The sequence below is a fragment of the Oryzias melastigma genome, linkage group LG1, assembly GCF_002922805.2.
Source record: "Oryzias melastigma strain HK-1 linkage group LG1, ASM292280v2, whole genome shotgun sequence".
Taxonomy (NCBI): domain Eukaryota; kingdom Metazoa; phylum Chordata; class Actinopteri; order Beloniformes; family Adrianichthyidae; genus Oryzias; species Oryzias melastigma.
The window spans coordinates 1381134-1388441 of NC_050512.1; the positions used below are offsets into that span (position 1 = coordinate 1381134).

A 7308-nucleotide genomic window follows, 5' to 3' on the forward strand; every position below is an offset into this window, starting at 1 on the left:
TCACTTGCTTTGGTTCTAATGAAGCTTCGAGTATACAAAGTTTATCTTGAGGACTGTATTTTTCAAAGTATAAATTGTGTTTGTTTTTTTTTTCTTTGTGCAGTTTGGCCAGAGATGCGACTTATGCTAAGATAAATCTTGTGTTTTTTTAAGACTAATCAGGTTACTGGAGGGCACTGTAGGTGTGTACACATCAGTATACTGACATCAACCCAGAAGAAGAAGTGCGGCTCAGGGTCCAGAACTAACATGTTAATTATTCTCCTAAAAATGTACAATTTTCTTATTTGTACGGAGACAACAATCAAAAGATCCTCTAATTTTACTCTTGTTTTTTTCTTTTTTCCCTCTTTTGACAATTTGGGGCAACAAGTCATCAAACTGGGTCACAGAGAGACTGAAGTAGCTGCGGAAAGCAGCTGTCAGTAGATGCAGCTCCTGCAGTGGATGGTGAAGCTCAACGTACTGGGAGAGTTGCTGAAGGATTTTCTGGGGGGACCCCCAGGCCAGCCGAGAAACATAGTCTCTCCAGCGTGTCCTGGGTCTTCCCCGGGGCCTCCCCCCAGTGGGACATGCCCCGAACATCTCTCCAGGGAGGCGTCCAGGAGGCATCCGGACCAGATGCTGGAGCCACCTCAACTGGCTCCTGTGGATGTGGAGGAGAAGCGGCTCTACTCCGAGCTCTCTCCGGGTGACCGAGCTTCTCACCCGATCTCTGAGGGAGTGTCCAGCCACCCTGCGGAGGAAACTCATTTCAGTCGCTTGTAGTTCTTCTCGTTCTTTTGGTCCTGACCCAAATCTCATGACCATAGGTGAGTACTGGGACGAAGATCGACCGGTAAATCGAGAGCTTTGCTTTCTGGCTCAGCTCTTTTTTCACCACAATAGACCGGTACAGCGACCGCATAATGGCGGACGCCGCTCCAATCCGCCTGTCGATCTTATGCTCCAATCTTCCCTCACTCGTGAACAAGACCCCAAGATATTTAAACTCCTCCACCTGAGGCATTTATATTTTAGTAATATTTTATATATAATTTATATTATATATATATATATATATATATATATATATATATATATATATATATATATATATATATATATTTATATTTATATATTTCCATTATGTTGGGTTCTATTTTTAGACAAATCTGTAGGTAGTTTTAAAGATGAATATTTACCATTTACTACAATTCTATGGTGACAAATTATAATGTAACCAGGTATGACAAGAATTGCGTCAGTCATAGGGTTAAAAACAGATTTTTCTCTGTGATGTAGGGATGGATAAACAGGGATGTGTTGTTACGGAAGCAAGAGAGCACAGACCAGGAGAGAGTGGTCAATACACCTCTAAAAACAAAGCAAACATCCAAATGAAGTGCTGCCTGTTCACAATTTGAGAGTCAATTTTTTATTTTTTTCTTTCATAAGAGCGACTGCGGCTCCTGTCATGGTGTTATGCAGCGAAAACAGGCCGCACTCCTGATCTCTCCGGTCGGAGCGGAGTTCTGCCTCCAATTCTTTTACCGGAACGCCGCTCTGTCACCCAGGTAACAAGAAAGACAAATATCGATATCATTGCTGTAGCTTTCAACAGGTGGTTTATTTAAGGTAAAACTACAAAACTAGTACAAAACCATTAAGAAATAAACTAGATGAGACATTTCAAAGGTGGATTAGGAATTACGGTAACTCTTCACCTTATCCTTTTCCAGGTGAACAGTTTCCTCAACAGCAGCTTTGTTCCCTCCTAAACTCGTCTCCTGACTCTGATTACAAGCAGAAGTACACTTTGCCATCTCTTGACAGATGAAATGGTCTGTTGGCAGGAAATAGCCTGCTTGAACACATGGTACAATGAAATGGGAGAGAAAAAAACAGTTACCTTTCGGGAAAGCCTTTCGCTAGCAGAAGGACCTGGAGAGCAAGAGAATGAAAAAGAAGGAAAAAGCAGAGAGGTGAGAAAAGGCAGAGATGAGAAGACAGCATCTTTATGGTTCCATCAGGATCCGTCCTTGAGGAGAAAATGTCAAAAATGTGAAGGACAGTTGGTAATGTGTGGGCCACTTGAAAATCAGTCAAATCAAAGGTGCTTATAAACCTTCTGCAAAACAAGGAAAAGCCTTTTATACTGCTCCCTCTGTTCCTGACAGGGTGAACAAGTGGGAACCAAGAACTGTAAATAAAGGACTTCAAAAGCCAAAACCAGAAGGTATCAGATTTGATTTTTTTGATCACAGCTTATTTACTCACAAATCAATAGATTTAAAAATTAAGGACCTAAAGGGTTGAAGAGTTCAGTGGTGTGGTCTAGAGAGTCCTAGAGGGTATGCTCTGATTTTCCCTTCGAGCCTCCTGCTCTCACCTCCCTGGAGAAACATCTCCTAAAGCAGCCCTGCCAGAGCAGCAGCTCTAACATCCACACACAAGAACCAAAGTGTTCATCAATGTACTGAGCGTGTATTGATCAGCATCTGCTAAATGTATTGTCTAAACATAAATATCTTACAATAAAAACAAGATGTCTTCAAGTCTTAACCTTGACTTTGTTAATCTACTAACTTTTCAGAACGGGACCCCCACATGTCCAAACACACACACATATTACAAAAGGAAGGTGGGACCTCTGAGCTTCTGTCCCTACCCCATCTCTGGTGGGGGGAACCGGGCCCTTGACAAGGGCGTCCCTTGGGTCCTGGCTTCCTGGGCCCGGTGGCTCACTCTCAACGCAGGGAGAAGGATCCCTGAGCTCTCTGATGAGGCTATGAGCTGGAGATCCCATCACATCTGAACCTGGGGGTGTCCGTGTTCCTGTGGTGCAAATTCTGGTTCTTGGCCTTGAGCGCTGAGACTCTCTGAAATTCCAACAGCGGGTGAGTGTAGTTGGGACATGTTTACAAAACCCCCAAGGATTTTCCTGGGGGTTCTCCTCTTTTGCTCTCTCCTGGAACCCCATGGGGATGGCAGGTGGTTGCCTGGAGTGTTAGGCGGTTCTTCCTTGGGGGGCCCTGCCTTGTGCCTGGAGTTGGGGTGGGAGGATGTCCAGATCTCCCGGGTGGTGGTGGGCTGCTCGTCTGGAACTAGGGGCCCTCCAGTGCATTGGGGGAGGAGGGGCTGTGCCTCCATGCCCCCAACTGTTGGGGCTCCTGTGGCGGTCCTGCTGGCCCCTGTCTGGGTGGTGACGGGATTGCCCAGCAAGCAGATCTCCTCCATGTGCAATCCCGTATGTTTGTAACATTTGAGTGTGTATGTGGACAGGCCCCGCCCATTTAGACTAACATTCACACCTGAAAGTAATGATGATAATCCTGCAGCGTTTTGTTGCTTGTTGTTCTATTATCCCTCACCACTGAGTAATCCTCCTCTCTGGTTTACATCCCTCTTCCCCTTCTTCTTCTTCAGTCCAATGAAAAAGAATACAGATATAATTAATATACAGTCATAGAAGTTTTGAGAATGATACAACTATTATTTTTCTAAAGTCTACAGTTTCATGGAAATGTATATATACTCCAGAATATTATGAGGAGTGAGCCACTCAACTCTAATTATTTGCTTAGTCCCTATTTGCCTTGAAAATGAACTTTATCACTGAACCCACATTTCCACTACATTTCAGCCCGGCCACAAAAGGACCAGCTAACATAATTCTCAATAAAAGCTTTGATACTTGTGAAATGCTTCTAATTGTGTGTCATTACACCATAGAAACATCTGGCAAACACCTAAAAATCCTGAAGGAACAGACCTTGTGGAAATGTAATATTTGTGTCATTCTCAAAACTTCTGGCCATCACTGTAAATAATGTTTAGCCTTAATTATAAAATAGGTTTATACAACTGGACAAGGTAATATATATATAAAATAATGGACCTGGAGAGCAAGAGGTGCATTCCCTGCAGCTGGGGCTATGGCAGGCCGCTGTGGCTTTTGTCCCCCCAAGTGCAGACACACACACATATATATATATATAAATAAATAAAACAGGTGTGAATACCAAGTTGGGGGGCTGCAGCGACTCCCGCGCACCACCTTCCCCCAACGCCTGAATGAAGCTCCTGTCAGTCAGAGGCGCTGTTTGATAAAACCTTGAATGACAAATCCAAAAGGACTAAGACAGCAAGACTTTTACGACTTAGATATCCAAATGTAGGACCTTTGCTACCCCCAATTCATACATTCATTCATACATTCATTCAATGCCTTTAAGACTTTTAAAGACCATGGGAACCCTGTTAGAAAGAAAAACTCTTGCTAACAACCTTACATTCCCACCGTTAGCCTACCTGTGGTCTCACAGTTTATTACATCTAAATGTTAATAGTGTCCATCACTCCCATAATTATCTTAAACACAATTAAACAAAGGGCAGAGGATCATAACTTCAGTGTTAAACTGAAGTGACTTCTTTTATTACATACTGACGATCCACTGAAACAGCTACACTTGTATTTAAATGTTATAAAGTAACGTTTAGAGCCTTGGCTTCTTTCCATCATCAGCAGCAGGTGTCGTGGATGTTTACCTGACTTTACTGTCATGTTTCCGTGAGGGAAAAGGACTAATACCTACAGATTTGAAAACAACTAACATTTAATACATCTGGACCTTCTTGAAACTACATTTTTGTCGGGTTCACCTGCAATGATTGGTTTAATTTGTGGTAATGGAAATGTAGAGATGTGCTCACTGTACTTTTCTCCCAGAGCTCAGCTGTTGTAAGACATATGGAAAGGAAGCTTGAAGGCTAAAATTCACAGCATGAGCTAATCATCCACCTCTGCAGGTCACACAATTCTCTCGACGGGAGCTGTCATTAAACCCTCTCAACAGGTGCCTGGGTGAGTGATTTCAGCCTGAGTAAACAGAACAAGATTAATGATGTGAAATGGCACACAAGGCCCAATAAGCTGCTGCTGCTGCTGTATTGGTGATGGTATCGGTGAAAAGGTTACTAATGTTTTGGATGGTTCTGCCAATGTCTTTATTATATTGTTTTTTTTTGTTTTAATATGGACCTGCATGAACGGCTGTTGGTGTCATTATCGGGATTATCTTATAAAACTGTGTCCAAAAGAAGGATACGGATGCAAGCGAGTGGTTCATAAAACAAATGACGCAAACACCTGTTGGAAACTAATATTGTCACTGTTCTGTCTCATTTTGTCTGAGCTGGAGAAACAAAGAAGCAAAGCTAGTTGCTGCTGTGAACTTCATTAAAACACTCTATCATTGTTGTCTTCCACAAACCTCTGGGCCTGACAGCAGCGTTTCAACTCAGACGGATGCGTTCAAATCAATAGAAAATGGAAGATGTCTGTGCTCAGCCTTGACCTCATTACATGGACCAGTTTTATTTACTAGCCCCGGGGTGAGCTCTCCTCCAGCACCACCCTCCTCCTCCCCATGAAGTGTCAGGACTGACTTTTATAATATTACACCACAATACGGTCCACCTCGCTGCTGTTCAGCATTACGCAGACTTCAGAGAGCCACCAAGCACACCTGGATTACACTGTCAGGATGTCTAGCGGACACAAACATACACATCCTGCTGTCGGCGTTCTGGAGATGAAAGCATCCGCACACTACAGCATGTGGCTGTTTGCCTTTTAAATAAATACGAATTTCAATACAAATAAATATCATAGACATATTATATATCATAAACATAAACAGACTATAGTTAATTTTGTATAAAAAATCAAAGGACAGAATGTGGTTTGAGTCAGTCAGCATGCCTTCTAGAGCCTACGACAGTTATAAAGAAATTACTTTGTAACTGTCGAACATTGTATAATGATAAATATGCAAAAAATGTGGTCCTTTAAAATGTTCTTTTTTTTAGTATGTCTGTTGACATACCTCTTCCATCATAATTAAATATTTGTCCAAATAAAAGAGAAAATAGAGAGTTTCTGAACATCCTATCAGATTTATCTAGATATATCATGTCAGGATTTTAACCAATCAAGGATCTTTTTTTAAATCCCAAACTTTCATTTCTATTCTATGAAGAAAAGGATTCCGTAAAACTGCATGGCGAAGGAGGACTCTGGTTTTTGAAAGACTGAGACCTCTACTTCAGTCGTAGTCCCAGCTGATGGAGAAGGGCTTTCTGTGGGGGAAAGTAGTTAAAAATGTACGGAGCACACAGATGAACGACACCAAATATCAAAGACTACTAAGTGAACCTGGAGAGAAAATGTTCAGTCATTTTTTCTTCTACAGGTGACAGGTCGTAGTGAACAGTTATACAAACATAGAGACAGTGACGTGCAGTGAGGTTCACAGCTGCATGGTGAGGCACTGACGTCATCAGTCAGATTTACAGACATATGAACCCCACAGAGCATATTATTCACCATTTAATTGACAACAGTTAAAGTGTGGGGTTTAAATTTCCATTTCAGCATTTTTCTTCTGTTTACAAACTGTAGCATAAAAAATCACCAAGATTGTTATTACTGACTTACTTTTACTTATAAATGAAGTCTGTGCAGCTCCTTCTGAAGAAACAGATGAATGTTCTGTTTTATAGTTTCTTTCTTCAGTGATAAAAGTCTCTCTGTCTCAGTGGAGATCACTACCAGTGATGTGTCTAAACTAATTCTTGAGTTTAGACACGGAATCCTCCATTTAGAAATTGATGCTAAACAATATTAAAGAGTAACTGGACGGCTGCACTGGACTTGCTGCCACTAACTCTATTATCCTTATGCTGCAGTGTCACATTCTCTGGGCTCTCCAGCGCCCTCTGCCTTGAGACAGGCGGACTGCAGGCCTCACCTAGTGCATTTCTAATGCACATTTTAGCAGATAAAATGGCCAAATAAGACCAGTGCTTTAAGTGGACAACCAGAAGTGGCGGTGCTCTCTTTATCGGAAGTCGAAACATAAAATAGAATCTTGAATGTAAATATTAATCGATAAATAGAAGTCCTTTTTTCAGCGTGTCTTAATATGAAATAAGAAAGAGGGAGCTCAAGTCTAGTCTAAAAATAAATGTAATCAAACACTAACGTGTGTTTGTAAAATTATTTTAATTATTTTTTTCATAAAAAATTTAATTATTTAAAGTTGAAGATGAAACTTTGGTTGGTGGTTTTATGGAGGAGCTGTACCATTCCGTATGATACCCAACTTATAATTTATAAGCTACAATCAAAACAGCGAAATAAAGAAAAACGAACGTTAAACAAAGAAAAAAGTTCAAAGCACATAACCTCAGAGTAAATCTATTTCTACAGAGTAAATCCTCATCTAAAAATGTCGACAGCATGCTCCTCTTGTTGTTTTAA

At 41.3% G+C, this 7308-nt stretch overlaps 1 long non-coding RNA gene across 1 annotated transcript; it reads right to left on the reverse strand.

Moving 5' to 3' along the window:
- Positions 1-1394: 1394 nt before the first annotated feature.
- LOC118599309 lies at positions 1395-2540 on the reverse strand. Its single transcript, XR_004948614.1, has 2 exons — positions 1707-2540; positions 1395-1545 (listed from the first exon to the last, which is right to left on the reverse strand). It is a non-coding gene; the product is annotated as an uncharacterized LOC118599309 (long non-coding RNA).
- Between the last annotated feature and the right edge of the window lie 4768 nt (positions 2541-7308).